We start from the raw sequence: 17,260 nt of genomic DNA, 5'->3' as shown, positions 1-17,260 counted from the left end.
GTTCATAGTAGAAAGATCAGTTGAACTGGGGAAAACAAGGTATTTGTTTTTTATTGATTTCCAAAAAAATATTTAAAAGAATCTGCAGGTACAAATTACTCAATATATTAAGAACTGTAGGGATTGATGGATATGAACTCCAAGTAATTAAACAATTCTACTGGAATCAGAAAGCACTTGTAATGGCAGATGAAAATGAAAATTAATAGAGCTCAAGAGAAGAATGAGATAAGATTGTATAATGTCACTGACTTTATTCAACATTTATAGCAAGTGTTTGATTAAATTAATTGAATAAACAAGAAAGTCTTAAGATGAATGGGAAAATGGGTGAATAATATTCACTATGCAGATGTCACAGTACTGCTAACTGATTCAGAAGGAGGTTTGATGAAGTTAATGGAGATTATATATGAATATGCCAAAGAATATGGTCTAGACTTGAATGTGACCAAGATAAAAACTATAGTGGTATGCAAGGATCCTGGGAAAACATGCAAGGTTCCAGGGAATGACACAGCCATACAGTAAATGAGAAATTACTGCTACTTCGGAAGCATCATTACAGAAGATGACTATTGGATACAGAATTCCAGCACCAGAATAGCAAGAGCTAAAGAGACATTCTGGAAGAATAAACATCTGCTGAAAAGGGACATAAATCTGCAGACTGAATTCCAACTCTTAATTTAACACAGACCAAATGTAAGTTGATTGCTGAGAAACATGGACATTCAAATAATCTTTAATAAGGAACTAAAATTCTTCGAATTATGGTGGTGCTGAAGAATTCTGAAAAATTCATGGCTCGACTAACGAAAAAGTCTTAGAGATGACTGGAACACAGCAAATGCTAGTCAGAGATCTGATGAAAAGAGAGATTCAATTTGTAGGGCAAATTTTAACGGGTTCAGTAGGCAATGCATGTTTACAGCCACTGAAAGGGAAAGTTGATAGCAGAAGAACACAAGACAGAAAAAGATCTTGGATGGATGTAGGGAGCCAGGGTGGCTTCCCTCTGAACCAGAGGGTAAAGAGCCACTCTCTCAGCCTGAGTGTGGCGGGGCAGACCAAGCTTACTCCAACCCCTGAAGGGGAGGGGTGGGACAGGAAGTACAAAGGGCAGGGCCCTTTGTCCAGTCAGGGCAGCACCAGGGAGGGAGGGAGACACAGGCTGCTGGCTGTTCCCTCCAGACCCTGCTGTCGAGCCAGGGGAGGCCCTGGACCAGGAGAAACCTGACCTGGAGGAAGGACTGGGGCTACCAGGACTGCCAGCCGCCGAGTACCCAGAGGAACTGGAGGGGCCAGACTGTAACCCGGGCCAGCGTGAGCCTGATGCGGAGGGGGAGCTGGAGCTGCCAGCAGCGGAATACCCTGACGAGCTGGAGGGACCAGAGGGACCCGCTTGAGAGACTGGGTAGGAAGTAGCCCAGGGCAGAACTGCACAGTGCGGTGGGTCTATTTGGTCAGCGTGTTGTGGATGGCTCCCCGCTGACCCAGTGGCGGGACCCTCTCCTCCCGCCACTGTCAGGGCCCTGGGCTGGAACACAGTGGAGTTGGGTGGGCCTGTGTCCCCCAACCCCGGCCAACCCGCCTCGGGTAGCAGAATCCCGACAACACCACTGACTGTGGCCGGCGCTCCCCCTGCCCGAGGGGCGCGCCACTGACTCTGGCCGGCACACCTCCCTCCGCTAATTGCCTAGTGACAGAAAGGTGTAACCAAGGCCTGCCACTGAGGCAGTAGCTTCCCACCGCCCCGCAGCGGCTTGGTGGACCAATTGAAACCTGTCACAATGGACAATGTGGTATCCTGGATGGATCAAAATGACTATTCATCCACAAATTGTTTAATAGAACACTGTAATGAAGGGTCTACCATGGTGGCAAACCTCCAGTAGTGGAGATGCCTCATAATAAGAAGAAAAGGAGGACTTGTGGCACCTCAGAGACTAACAAATTTATTTGAGCATAAGCTTTTGTGAGCTACAGCTCACTTCATTGGATGCATGTAGCTCACAAAAGCTTATGCTCAGATAAATTGGTTAGTCTCTAAGGTGCCACAAGTCCTCCTTTTCTTTTTGCGAATACAGACTAACACGGCTTCTACTCTGAAACCTATAAAAAGAAGAGTGATTTCTGGGTAACTCCATTTTTGGGTGTCCAACCTGAGAAACCTTAAAGGGGCCTGATTTTCAGAAATTGCTGGACCATTTAAGGTGTCTCAAGTTAAGCATCCAAAAACTTGAAACACCCAAAATCATTAGTCCTTTTGAAAACCTTGGCCACATTGTACACTGAGCAGTAGTCTTGAGAGTGTCTTTCCTTTTTGCAGGGCAAGTTACCTTTTCAGCAGTGTTTTTATATGTATTTTTAATGCAAATTAACTTGCTTTATGGTACAGTCATGGAAAAGAGAGACAGATTTGAAGAGCTTTTCATGGCAGTATATTAGATTAGCATTTGTGAGATAAACAGTAACAGCACACCAGAGCAGATGCAGTCTATCAGTTTAAGACAGAGTTGGACTCAGAAAACATGCACTGAATTTAAGCTTTTAAATGTATGTACATGTTAGTGTATACGGAAGACAACAATAAACCTTTAGAAACCATAATTGTCTTTTGGTTAGATGGGAGCTTGGTGCCTCGAGGGAGGCAGCAGTATGCATGCTCAGAGGCAGAAACATAGGTGCCTAGGGAATTTTTACTGCAAAAACTTAGGCACCAAGTGAGTTTAGGTGCCTACAGGGTTCAGCAGCAGCAGTTTTATGCATCGTAGTGGTCCTGAAAATGGGACTTAGGTGCCTAATTCCTTTTGTGAATCCAGGCCTAAACTCCCCGGGGGCAGGGACTGACTCTCATACTCTATATTTCCTCAGTGCCTAACACAGTGGGGCCTCAATCTCTGTTTGGCCCTCTAGGCTTTACCACAATGCATATAATCATCATCAATAATAATGGTGAGTCTCCTAGTGGCCCCTATGGAGCCCCAATGGGAGTTAAAGTGCTGTCTTTGGATTAGAAGTAGGAGTTGTTACTACAAGAGATGAAGAATATTTCTGCTCTACTTTTAATGCAGTCACCATTTTTAACAAGATGGGTACACACTGCCATCTAGAAACAAAATCTAAACATTAGGTAGTGTGAGGGAAAACCTGAAGGTTCATGTTTCTATAGCAATATTTTGATATGTTTCATCGAATATAATAATGGTGCAGCATCCCAAGAAGTGGTGGCTAAGAAACCATTTGGAAAAGACTTCTCAGGGTTTAGATTTCTTCTATTGACATAAAAAAAGAAGCAAGATCTTTGAGGTATGACAGCTGTAGCTTTATTACTGCATATTTTTACAGGAAGGAAGTTGAAAGGCCCTTCCATGCACCTTGCTGTGTCCATAGAAGACCATAGAAGAAGTTACTGTATATAAAATACTGTCAAAGGTATGCGGGCATTAATGTTGCAACTAAAAGGCCAAGACTTGTGTAATGTCTTGGTTACAATCCCTCTGATTATGGAAGATAAAATTATGCACTTGAAAAGACCAAACAATACTCTTGCCAAAGCTAAGGGTTAATATTTTGTTTGAAACTGTAAGGATAAATGAACGGGGTGTGAGAAGAATGAAGGATTCCTTTTACAGGAAACCCAGGACACTAAAAACTCCATCCAAAACACAGCAAACATGAGTCGGAATAAAACAAAGCAAAACAAATCCAAATGGCTTTCTGGAAGTATTTTGTATTATCAGACTCTTCCAGAATCTGTTGTTCGCTTTTGAAAAACTCCCAAATAATCTAGATTATTTTTTTGTGTTTAACCTGAAACAGGTTTTACGTCTGACACATGAGCCCTTGCAAGGTTAATGGTTTAACATTTGAAGATTACATTTCTCAAGAAAGAGTACTCAGCAATTATAAGAATAGTGAGCACTTCTGAAATGCCAGCTGGAGTGGCTGACTGAGTCATCACTGTGCAAACAGGTTCTCTGCTGTCAAGGATGGGAGAATACTTATCTCAATAACATTTGGACCTTTTGTAGTACCAATCACACTTAACAGTGATATTCATAGAGATGAGGGTGGCTCTGTTAAAGAATGTAAAGGTAAGATCAATACTCTATTTGAGCAGCATGCTTATTGCAGCAGATTTACATTTATTATTTCAAATATGTCCAGCATTTATTATCTGCCATTTTCTGGAGCTCATTATTGTCACACATCTGTCCATGGTAGGGTGCCCCCTTTAATGGAAGTCCAATTACCCGCATCCCAGCAGGTGATGTGGGGAGGGGGTGTGTCTTTCTAGTGGGCTGGCGCTCAATCCATCCAGCCAAGGCCTCTTGGCTGTTTCTTGCCCTCTTGGGATCCCAGGTAAAATATCAAAACAGCCCACAATCAGCGTTTGAGGTGAAATAAAGGTATGAAGGGAAAAAGAAAAGGTGAGGTGACTCTGTAGGCAGCTCCTGTGAGGATATGGGCCTCTCTTACCCCAGAGGGCTCTGGGAGTATCACAGTCCACTTCTGAGGTCATTGGGTCTCCAGTGCATGTCTGTCTCTTTCCCCTTTTTAGCTCAGGGGATCCACAGTCTCCTTCTGTGAAGTCAGAGAATCTGCTGACGGTTCAACAGCCTGGTCCCTCCCCAGGGTTGCCCCCACCTGAGTGGAGTTCTCTCCTTTGAATTCCTCCTCCAGTGCTGGCATGATTTGCAGTGCAGAGGGGTGGAGTCACTCCAGCCCAAAGCAGCTCCTTATCCTCTTCCATGCTACTGGGGGGTTTATATACCCCATCACCCACCATCTCCCTCAGGACCGGCACAGGGGTGTATTCATTGGGATTGGAAGCGCCAATTTCTTATGAAAATAAATCCGTGTTCTGGTGTTTCTTGCAGGCCCAGTGAAGCGCCTGGCAACTATAAGACTACAATGACAGGTACCAATGCATTTTCCATGGGTTAGTGTCTTTTAGCGTATGCAGCCACCTGAATGGAATGTGGTCCATGACCAAAGAAAAGGAGTTTCCCAACAAATACTACTGTAGTGCAGCCATGGCCCACTTCACTGCCAGTCAGAGGTGAAAGTAAGCCAGTACGGCGTAACGGCAAGAGCCAGTGCGCTGTACCGGGACCGGCTTTCCCAGACAGCAATTTAAAGCCCTGGGATAGTGGCAGCGGGGCTCCGGCAGGGATTTAAAGGGCCCCGGAGCTCCAGCAGCCGCTACCACCCGGGCCCTTTAAATCCTCGCCTGAGCCCTGCTGCCGAAGCCCTGGGGTGGCAGTGGTGGGGCTCCGGAGGGGATTTAAAGGGCCGAGGTGGTAGCGGCTGCTGGAGACCCGGCGCCCTTTAAATTCCCGACAGAGCCCAGCCACCGCTACCCCAGGGCTCAGGCATCAGGGCTCAGGCAGGGATTTAAAGGGCTCGGGACTCCAGCAGACGCTACCACAGTGGAGCCCCAGGCCCTTTAAAGCTCTGCCAGAGCCCCGGGGTAGTGGTGGCAGTCGGGAGCCCCCAGGGCTCCTCAGTGATTTAAAGGGCCTGGGGCTAAACTGCGGTAGTGGCAACCGGAGCCCTGGGCCCTTTAAATTGCCCCGGTAAGTCCTTTAACTTACTTTCACCCCTGCCACCAGTGTATCCTTTTTTGTGATGGAGTATATTTTTTCTTGAGGCAATGACTTCCAGCTTATATAAAGTGTAGTGCGTGTTCTTCTCTGTCATTATCAATCTCCTGTGAAAGGACCATCCCTACTCCCACATCTGAGGCATCTTTTTGCCAAGTCCAAATTAAAAAGAACATAAACATCCTGCAATGTCTTGAAGGTTTGATCACAAGCCTCTGACCACTAGAACTTCCTTGGGCATCCACTCTTTGAGGTCTGTGAGCAGGGGCTGTGATGGTGGCAAATCCTGGCAAGAAGCACTAATAATATCTTGCCAGACCCAAGAAATGCCAGACTTGTTTCTTTGTCATGGGCGCTGGACAGTCTATCAATGCTTGTATCTTATTGACTAGTGGCCTCTGATGTAGCCCAAATACATAACTTTGCAGTTCCCTATTTTATATTTCTCCAGATTAGGTGTTAGACCGGCATCTGAGGGGGTCCGGAGCACTGCTGCAAGCTGCTTTATGTGGCTCTCCCAATCTGGACTGTAGATAATGATGTCATCCAGGTAGGTGGCTGAATACTGCCCATGCAGTTGATGTTTCCAGTCCATGAGCCTCTGGAAAGTCTCTACTGTCCCATGGGAACCAGAAGGCATGCTCCTGAATTGATACAAGCCAAAGGACATGGAAAAGGTTGTCCTCTCCTAGGAGTCTGGCATCAACAGTATTTGCCAGTAACCTTTTGAAGGTCTTAAGAGGATGTATATCTGACAGCTCCCGACCATTCTCATAGTTCACCATCAGGTAGGCATTGAATTTTGATGTTGCATTGATCTTTTGGAAATCAGTGCAGAAATGGGTCATGCTGTCCTGCTTTGGCACTAGTACAATGGGATTTCTCCCTTGACTATGTGATTTATTCAACCACCCCCAGGACCAACATAGCTTGGAGTTCATCCCACACAGTATCCCATATTTTACAAGGGAGCAGCTGCAGAGTTTCCCTGACCTGTTGTCCTCTGACTGTTTCAATATGGTGGTATGTTCGATAGGTCTGCCCTGGTAGGAGTGAGAATATCGTGGGAAATGAATTAAAAAGTTCCTGGGTCTTTTGTTCAGTCTGCAGACCTTAGCTCATCTACATGGGCCCAGCCATTTGTGCTGTGGGCACCTGGGGTTCTAATTCTGAGTCAAAAGGAAAAATCTTAAGCATAAAAAAGGATATGGGGTTATGAGGAACCCCTCTTGGTCTTGCCAGGCCTGTAATAGATTCAGATAATAGACTTGGGTCTCTTTTTTTCTTCTCCCCGTGCCTGATTTCATAGCAGCTGATGGGGCCCTCCTGCCTGACTGCCTCAAAGGATCCCTGCCATCAGGCCAATAATTTGGACTCTGAGCTTGGTCACCTGGTTTGAATACTTTCAGCAGGGCCCCCTTGTTACAGGCCTTTTCTTGTACCCATTGTGCGTTTAGCAGGTTTTCTTTAATGAACGCTCCCGAAGTCTTCAAGAGATTTCTTAATAAGAACCTTTTTGCTGTTCAAAGTTATGCAGGGGGACTCTTCTGGCATGCGTCCACCTCAGGATTGGAGAAAAGCAGAGATCGCCTTGAGCCACCCCCTTCTGAGCTGCGCTGTGTGCTCCTCAGCCACAGTGTAGGCTCTAGGCCTCAGAGCAGTATATACTCACCCTTCGACGTATATGTATTAATGCCAGCCTATCGTCCTTACTGACAGCTAAACATGCACATGGAGAGTAGACTTATACCCTTGAGCAGTAAAGTCAGTGAAACTAGTCCAGTGTTGACATTCGGGAACTAAAAACAATAGCTGTCCATGCCTTTCTCCACTCACAAACACTTTTCTATGCTTAAGATTTTTCTTTTAATAATAACAATGAATGGGCCTGAAAAGACAAATAAAAATAATCTTCAGTACATAAAAATTAAAACACATGAGGTTTCAACATCAGGCAAAGCGCTCTGAGAGGTTACTCCTGAATTGACTTGCTAAGAAAAGGAAAGTGTTGAATTGAAGAAGAGTGCAGATTTCTGCATACAGATGTGTACAACGTATGAGTTTGACAGAGACCATTTTTTAAAATAAGAGAGGGCTATAAGGAAGTCTGTGACCTGAAATAAGGTGAGATGCATTTACTCAGGAAGATGCATCCATAGCAAAATTACTTTTGCAGAAATGTATCTCTTGAAATGTTCGTTTTTAACGTTTATTATTTTTTGCCTGTGTGTAGTTCAGAAGAAAATCACAGATCGTATCCATTGAGAGTGAGTCTAACTGCCCCGCAAGGCTCCTCGAGGCATTTAATATAGGAACCAAACTTTTAATAGTCAGGGTAAGGAACAGAAATATGCATATAGAACCAAATCCTAATCTTCCTAAAGTTAATGGCAAAATCCCTCTGAGTTCAGTGGGACCAGACTTGGCCTTAAATGAGCAACTATAAGCAAATTAGAAAGATGGGTTTTTTTAAAAAATCCTGTATTTTTGCCTGATTAACTTTTCCCAAATGTTTCAAATATTTGCTGTTTTATTAATGCATACAGAACTTGCCAATTGCACCCTAAGAAGGCTTGTCCAGTCATGCAGAAATCCACTTTACATACCTTGCCTTTGTGCCTCTATGATTAGTTTGCTTTGAATTAAAAGTTTGATAGGATTACTAATTAAAAGGCAAAAGACTTTCTATTTTGTGATCATTGCAAAGCCTTAATTTCCTCAGAGTTCTAACAAATGCTGTTGACACAACACAAACCTTAGCATCTCAACCATACTGAAAAACCAGCAAATAGGCTAATGAACTTCCATGATAACTAGCTTGTGGAGATTGAGGGCTGGATTCCAGACCCTTGTGTGGTCCATGCAGCATATAGATGGAACATGCCTCAGGGTAGTTACCCCAGCACACGTGTATGTCAGATGGCAGAGGAAGGGCCGGACCATTCTGCACTTAAGCAATTCCAGCAACAGGGGAGAAGGAAAGTTGCAGAAAATTCAGAATAGAGTCCAGAGCTGCTCTAACTTATGCTGTGGGCTCCACTGGTTCCCAGAGTGGCCCAGCATTTGGGCAGCACCATGGTGGTTTACGGCCACATTTGTCCCATGGCTGCATCTTTTGTCATGATCTGCAGCACAGAAGTTGTTGTACCAGTAAAATAAAAACCAGCAGGATCTTATTAAAGGGGAAAAGGCAAAATGCCACATTTATTGTGAATACAGAAAGAATCATAGTAAGCAGTTAGTTATAACTATAACATTCCATTCAATTTCATATTTATTCACACATTCATTCATTCAGACACACACACAGAGGTTCTGCAAGTTTGTTATCATAGTTACCAGCCTTAGAGTTGCTCATGCCAAGCCACTGGCCAGGTGGCCTGGACATGAGGAGGGAGCAGGGCCTTGTCAGATGCTCATCTGATGCTCCTGGAAGTTGGTTTGAAGAATCAGACCCCAAAGTTCTCACTTTCTAGAGTCCATTTTTATAGGAATTTCTTCCTATGCCAGTCTATGGGAATTGCTTCGTCATGCTGTTGCTGAATCAATCAGCAGATGGCACATTCCTGACGGCTCCATGCTGCCAGATGTTATCTTGTTCTTTGGTTCTCCCATTTGTGAGGCTGTTGGGTGGATTCCAGTCTGCCCTCCGGGAGTCCTCTGGTTATTTTCACTTGATGCCTTCTTCAGCCGATGGACACTGGATTCTTAGGCTGGCACCTCCCTGATCATTCAGTTATTATCCACACCAAGCATCCATCCACATACATCCTCTATCTCTATTTTAATCACAATTGTTAACAAAGCAAGATGAATACAACAAAAGGGCAGGGAGTCTCTAGGTGCTGTTTCTGTTGTTACAGAGTATTGCTTTGAGTCTCTCTCTGTGTGAGTAGATGTTGTTACAAAGAATTGCTTTGAGAACAGACTCTGTCTTAGAATGTACTAACACAATTAGCAGCTTGCAAGTTTCACAAATAGAGGGAGAGAAACAGTACCAAAAACCAAGAGACCTCTTAATTAGTAATACCCTGGAATTTAAACTATGGGGAATCAAACTTATTTGTGATTTTAATACAGAACTTCTTTAATATGATCCAACAAAGTGGCCCTGAGTCAATAGCATAATCTCCTATTAACTACTAAGATTTACCTCTTTGGGGCCAGCTTTTAAAAGTTGTTCTGAGTGCTCTCAAGTCCCATTAACTTCAGTGTGACTTGAGGGGAATGTACGTATTGGTTACTTCTCTAAATAGAGAACAGCAGTGGGAGTGTCCTCATAACACAAACACCCCCATTGAAATGCTTTCCCGTCCCTGTCTGTGTTTAACATTCTGTGATGTGGTGTGACACATAATGATATAGAGTGGCTGATTACTGTAGAATAGCTATGCAGATGAATGATATGAGGGCCTTTGGGAAATCTATTCCATTCTAACATGGTACCTTGTCACAATATAATGCACTCACATTAGATTGTCTCACACAACCGTGCAGAATGTGAAAACACTGGGGAAGTGGTGGGGAAGCACCACATGTTGACAGCACCAGTTTGGCGTCTTCTGATGAGTGTTGTGATGTTGAGCTAGCTCTAGGGAGATGCCAGGAAAGGTGCTGAGCTCACGCTGGATAACAAGGATCTCAGAGAAGATATTGACAGAGATGAGGTCAGAGTGCTGGAAATATCTCATAAACCTGGCATAAAGGCCTGCCTGTGGCATTTGTTCAATCTCTATTTTGAAGCACGTTAGCAGGTTAATATGTCTGTGAGCTGCCGTTTTGCCTAGTTTGGTTCTCAGTAAGTAGGATGTACGAGTAGTATGTCATCACTAATACATTTTACTGTCTTCTCCAGGGAACTCAGGAGTATGACAACGCCAGTTGCTGTGCCCACATATCAGACAAAGGGGAAAAAAAAGGCACCCACAAACAGAAAGGAGAAAGCTTGTGTCAGAGTGTAGCAGCGTAGTCATCTGCTCCGGCCCTGAAGGGGTTAAAACAACCCTGGGAAAGGGCTGCCCCAGGGAGTCAATAGGCTAGGCTGATTGGGGAGGCAGCCACAGCTGGGGCCATGCCCCAATCAGGTCACAGGTGGCCCTGTAAAGGGCTGTGAGCCAGGAGCTCAAAAGGACTCTCCCTCTAGCTTCAGAGGGAGAAGGACCTAGCTGTCTGGGAGCTGAGGGTGCAGGCAACTGAGCAGGGCTGGGGAAAGGTGAGAGGAGCTCCTGCCTGGCAACTCCCCAGGCTGCAGGCCTTGTCAAAGGCCAAATCAGGTACTGGGGTTGCAGAGGCTGCAGCCTAGGGTTTGGGCAAAGGCAGCAGGTCCAAACTCCCCTTTGCCAATGATGAATGGCTTGTACACTGCAGTCTGCCCCAGGGAGCGGGGGCTAGATGGTGACTGGCTGTAGCCATAGACTGAGGCAAGGTGGGGATAAAGGGTTGGGGGTCCCTCTGGGTGGGGAGACCCAGAGAGAGGGTGTACTGCCAGGGGGCAGCACCCAAGATAAAGGGGCACTGGGGTCTGGGAGGGACATGGGGGGGGTTGGGGTGGGGCCTGAGGCAAGCAGGACACCAGCCTGCAGAGGGTGCTCTGGGCTGCAAGAGCTAATTCCCTGGACCTCCAGCAGGAGGTGCTGTGCTGGTGAGTCATTGCATCGCTACACAGAGGTTACAGAAAGCTTCCAGATGGACAGTGGGAGGAGGATGCAAGGGAATAAGGTGAAACTCACCAGAGGAAGAGCATCTCAGGTAAAGACTTAACATGTTATGTAACATGTTCCCCATAACCCCTCCCTAGTAAATGAGCCCTGCTGACTGTTCTGACACTGCCTGTTTCCCTGCCAATCTGTGGGAGCCCAAAAGGGGGAGCCTGAGCCAGAAGGAAATTCTAGCAAATGGAAACAAAACTGTCACTCTCCTTTCCCCTCCCTGCCTCTTTCTTCCTTTCCTTTCCCTCCCTTCCCATTCCTTTGGTCTTTAGTGCTTATGTTGTGGGGTTTTTTTCTGTTCTCCCCTTATTTTTTTTAGAGGGGAGAGGGAAATAAAATATATATTTAAAAAAAAAAAAAAAAAGGGAGGCTCCTACACTCACTCACAGGGAGCCCAGGGGAGAGGTGAAAAAGAGAAGCTGAGAAACAATCGCCCCCAGCCTAGATGCAGGTTATAGGAGCCTCATGGCTTCTCTAACTTACAACCGTTATCTGTAGCCTCCAAGGAACCATATGTTGTCTGGGGATATAGACAGAGTACAGTGATCTCCAGCCACTCTCCCTTCCTGGAGGGAGGAGGTATAGGGACTGGCTATGCCTACTCCATGCCCTTTAGTGGCTTTCCCCATACTCGGAACGCAGGGCAGGGCAGGGTTGTGGGTTGTTTCTACTCCTTTTATGCCATATAAATTGTGTAAAGGGAGTGGAACAGGACAGAGAATCTGCCCGAATGTATTGATTGTGGCCCTTAGACAAATTATTTCAAAAAGGCCAGTTCGACCCTCAGGCTGAAAAAGTTAGATGCCACTGTCTTGAAGCAAGACATAAGAGATGATTATTATTACATAAGAATGACCATATTGGGTCAGACCAATGATCCACCTAGCCTACTTTATGGTCTTCTGAAAGTGGCCAATACCAGGGGCTTCAAAGGGAATGAACAGAACAGGCAATCATCAAGTGATCCATCCCCTGTCACCCATTTCCAGCTTCTGACAGTCAGAGGCTCTGGATGCCAGAGCATAGGGTTGCATCCCTGATCATCTTGGCTAATAGCCATTGATGGACCTGTCCTCAATGAATTTATCTAATTCTTTTTTGAACCCCATTATAGTTTTGGCCTTCACAACATCCATGGCAAGATTCCACAGGTTGACTATGTATTGTCTGAAGTACTTCCTTTTGTTTGTTTTTTAAACCTGCTGCCTATTAATTTCATTGGGCGACCCCTGGTTCTTGTGTTATGTGAAGAAGTAAACAACACTTCCTTATTCACTTTCTCCACTCCATTCATGATTTTATAGATCTCTATCATATCCCTTCACTATCCTATTGGCTCGTTTCCAAGCTGAAAAGTCCCAGTCTTTTTAATCTCTCCTCATATGGAATCTGTTCCATCTTAATCATTTTTGTTGCCCTTCTCTGTACCATTCCCATTTCTAATATATCTTTTTGAGATGGGGTGACCAGAACTGCACCCAGTATTCATGGTGTGGATGAACCATGGATTTATACAGTGGTAGTAAGATAGTAAGACAGAAAATATCAATATCTTTCCTAATGGTTCTTAATGTTAGGTTAGCTTTTTTTGTCTGCTGCACATTGAGCAAATGTTCTCAGAGAAATATCCACAATGACTCCAAGATTTCTTTCTTGAGTGGTAACTGCTAATTTAAATCCCATCATTTTGTGTATATATAGTTGGGATTATGTTTTCCAATGTGCATTACTTTGCATTATCAAAGTTGAATTTCATCTGCCATTTTGTTGCTCTATCACCTAGTTTTGTGAGATCCCTTTGGATCCCAGTCTGCTTTGGAATTAACTATCTTGAGTGATTCTGTATCATCGGCAAATTTTGCCACCTCACCGTTTACCCCCTTTCTCCAGATCATTTATTAATATGTTGAACCGCACTGGAGCCACTACAGATCACTTGGGGACCCCACTATTTACCTCTCTCCATTCTGAAAACTGACCATTTATTCCTACCCTTTGTTTCCTGTCTTGTAACCAGTTATTGATCCATGAGAGGAACTCTTATCCCATGACTGTGTACTTTGCTTAAGAGCCTTTGGTGAAGGACCTTGTCAGAAGCTTTCTGAATGTCAAGTACACTGTCTCAACTAGATCACCCTTGTCCACATCTTTGGTGACGTCCCTCAAAGAATTCTAATAAATTGGTGAGGCATGTTTTCCTTTAACAAAAGTCGTGTTGACTCTTCCCCAGCATATTATGTTAGTCTATAATTCTGATTGTTACTATAGTTTCAACCAATTTGCCTGGTACTGAAGTTAGGCTTACTGGCCTGTAATTTCTGTGATTGCCTCTGGAGCCTTATTTAAAAATTGGTGTCACATTAGCTGTCCTCCCATCATCTGGTACAGAAGTAGGAATCACCAGATGGTGCTGCTCCACATCGTCTTACAAATTATTTGTGTGCTGGCTCAGCTCAATCTCTGAAGAAATGCTGTGTTGTTAGTTTTGGGAGACAGCTCCTTTTCGGGGGGAGCTGTTGGAACCAGCAAGGGAATTTGCTGTCTTCCTTAATCTTCCTAACTACAGTCAATTCTTGGAGCAGAGTTGCATCCTGGAAACACCACATTGGTGTTTGTGCTGAGATCTCTGCAATAGGGAATTTACTGGGGGTCATTGGTGACTCTCTCTGATGCAGAACTGGTGTACATAACAGTTACACCAAGAAAATACCCCAACTCCATGTGACATTTTCTCCCCCAGTGAGAAGCCAGCCTGATAGGAAAAATGGAGGGGCACATGGTGCAGGTGGAATGTAGCTCAGGAGGGGAGGGTGTAGCAGTAGCTGAGCGCAGTTCAAAAGACAGAAAAAGAAAATGTCCAGAGTAGCTCAGCCACTCCAGTGGGGGTGAGAAGAGATGGAAAAGCTGAACATGGCTTGAGAGGAAGAAGTAGCTGTTAGGGGTTTTTTTTTTGTTGTGTAACCACAATTGCAGGACCAGGAAAACATGTGAAACATTTGGCTTCTACCAGCAGTAAAATATCCTGTACATATAAATAAGTTATGAATATTATTCACAAGTGTAAAAGCACCAGAATTCCAGGCAGCGAAGGATGAGAGATATTTAAAGAATAACCGTAACCAACTTCGTCTTAACAGATTCCTGGAGATGGAGTTTAGGGATTGTGCTATCACAGTAAAAAGAACATCAAATCTTCATTGATAAGAGTCTCTGGGATGGGCTCATCGAGAGGCGCATGCACAGCACAACTGAGACTATTCAAGGAATGCCACCTGCTGCACACAGTTGGAATGACTGACAGATTGGCGCTTATTCCATTCTTCCGTTTAGACCACCTATTGAGCAAGGGACACTGGACAGTGATCATAATGGGATAAATATCATCACAGAAAATGTTAAGTACACCCATTCTGTATGTATGTGCATGTATACTGAAAAAATCAGTCTGTAATATGTGAATAGTTAGGGCAGCTATGCAGCAGAATGGGCCTGAGCCAGTACACACTGAAATCAATAGCAAATCTCCCATTTATTCCATTTACTAATATTTGGAATTCTACTATTTTGTCTTTAAATTGTAGCTATACAAATGTGTGTTTGTATAAACATGCTTTCCTCCCCCCCCTTAAGTTACAGCAGTGACCGCTAAATAAATTCCCAGGCGAGATCACCACTTGGTAACATTTGTGCACAGTTTAGCTATCGCCACTCTAAGTTGTCGTCTTTTGAAAATGCATTCCTTTCACTAGGATGTTTCTGGTCTGCTAAATATCTATGAATATTGTCGGGGGGAGGTAAAATGTGCTGTCTGGATCATATATTATTCAGCAAATAATATTCCTGTTTTTGTTGAATAATTTATTCTGCGAATTTTTTTTCTCAAGGGTTCGACCAGCTTCAGTGTTGACATAATGGAAATTAAATTATGCTGCTTTTCCCCCTGAATCTGTATGCAACTGACTGTATGCTTTCTGGTTCATAAAAAACTGATTAAATAAATCATGGAATGTAACTTATCTCCAACAGAAAGTTAATGAAATTTCACTGTTCCCCATCCCCCATGGTGGTAAAATCACTGTTTTATATTGCAGTCTGCAGACACATATATAAATCCAGGTATTTATATACATGGACAGTCATGTAACCTTTTCAGGGAAAGGGGCTTCCACAATTGTTCTGTCTGGTTGTGTAAGGAAATTAATAAGTAATGCTCTATATGGTACAAAGTTAAAGGGAGAAAAAGGAAAGCAATTATAACTACCCTGCTGTAAAATATCAAATTTAGCAATATAGACAAGCAAATTAGAATTTAACCAGTATTTACTCCAATATCTTGCCATGGATACAGTAGCTCAGAATATGATTGCTTTTGTCTCCTTAGGGATCTGTTTTATCATGGTGTATGGACCATAAATAGTGCAATACAGGTGATCTTCTTCTACCCTTTGTAACCAGCTTTTCTAGGTACTATATGTATGTAACTTCTGCTGGCCCCTGGTCAGGCAAAGGGCAAGCGTAACAATAATACCACACTCTCTGTCCTGTCTGAGCTGATTTACAGCACTGGTAAGTCCATCCCTAATAATAGAGCGCTGAAGCCAAGGAGCACTGTAAGGCAGAACAGGGACTTAGAGTAGGCAGAAAGATAATTGCAAGTTGCAGTATAATTAAATGTTAATGTCAAGTGCAAAATATTTAGGAGCTGACTGGTATGTGTCAATGCCTATTCGCACAAAACACATACACATTTCTTACAGGTTTGGTTGACATTAAAACCAACAATCTCAAAATATAGTCCAGCTTTTGAGCCTGATGCTGCAAGGTACCAAGTGTCCTTAATTTCTATAGATAGCAGGGGAATTGGGGGTTCTCAGCAGTTTCAGTACAAAATAAGCATCTGACCCTGCAATCAGTTACATAAATTGCATTAAAAATGCTTGGTTATTTGTCTCTCGAGTATACTAATATTTAGGCAGATTCTCACCTGAGTTAGGGTTTCTTTGTTGGCAAGATAAATTCCCTGGCCGGTGTTGCCCTAAATTTCATGGGAACGGGGGACAGCTTTGTACATGTGTTATGTACAATGACCTCACAGTGAGGTGCTAATCTGGATTGGGTGCACTGTAATGCAATAATTTGTATTAAAATGTGTTATGGTTAGTAATAGACCAATTAATACAATTAGAGACATCTGGGACCCAGATTTCAGATCTTGACTATCCCAAGGCTTTTGGGATGTTTGAGATATATGGGTCAGCGCATTATAGCAATAAGGATCAGTTGTAATGTTCAGATCTGGATTCAGATTCTGAACCCTTCAAAATTAAGGGGAGGTTTCATCTTGGGTTAAGTTGCAGGCCCATCTCTATGGAAAACTTTTAAAATAAATATATATGAATGTAATGGAACGTATTAGCCCTCATAATGGTTGGTTGCCAGTTTAAATCTAGCTCAAGTCATTATTGTTTAAAAAAAAAAAAAATCCCCATCTAACTACAGATTCATGGTCTATATGAAATAACTACACTGGTCTCAGTCAGTTCTTACTGGATGTGTATCCATGTGTCACAAACCATCCACACATTTGGCACCCTTGATCCAGTGCCTATATAAGTCAATGGGAGTCTTTCCATTGATTTCAGTGGGTGTTCTATCAGGACCTTAGGTCTTATCTACATGGACAAATTTACCAGCAGAACTATAGCAGTATAATTGTACCACTATAGTTATAATGGTATAACTCAGTGTGGACACTCTTATTCTGGAATAAAAGTGTCCACATGGAAAGTTACACTGCCATAACTGTAGCATTAGAATTATACCAGTATAATTCTGCCAGTACATTTTCCTTTGTAGACAAGCCCTTGATCACATTGGAGAATGAGCTACCCTTTTACCTACAAAGCTGGTGCCTCAAGAACTGCATGTGGGCAAGACAGC

At 43.6% G+C, this 17,260-nt stretch overlaps 1 long non-coding RNA gene across 1 annotated transcript in view; it reads left to right on the top strand.

The window, feature by feature from the left end:
* LOC141982621 (uncharacterized) overlaps positions 1 to 15,272 on the top strand; it is a 57,334-nt gene extending 42,062 nt beyond the window's left edge. Inside the window, exons 2-9 of the long non-coding RNA XR_012638154.1 lie at positions 3,352 to 3,438; positions 3,826 to 4,100; positions 4,887 to 4,927; positions 6,064 to 6,400; positions 7,846 to 7,947; positions 11,240 to 11,360; positions 13,338 to 13,503; positions 14,458 to 15,272. This is a non-coding gene — a long non-coding RNA (uncharacterized LOC141982621). The remainder of the gene's footprint in view (positions 1 to 3,351; positions 3,439 to 3,825; positions 4,101 to 4,886; positions 4,928 to 6,063; positions 6,401 to 7,845; positions 7,948 to 11,239; positions 11,361 to 13,337; positions 13,504 to 14,457) is intronic.
* Positions 15,273 to 17,260: the final 1,988 nt, after the last annotated feature.

Source organism: Natator depressus, chromosome 2 (assembly GCF_965152275.1).
Source record: "Natator depressus isolate rNatDep1 chromosome 2, rNatDep2.hap1, whole genome shotgun sequence".
NCBI lineage: Eukaryota > Metazoa > Chordata > Testudines > Cheloniidae > Natator > Natator depressus.
Note: the sequence above shows the minus strand (reverse complement) of the source record. Positions and strands in the feature narration are given on the sequence as shown.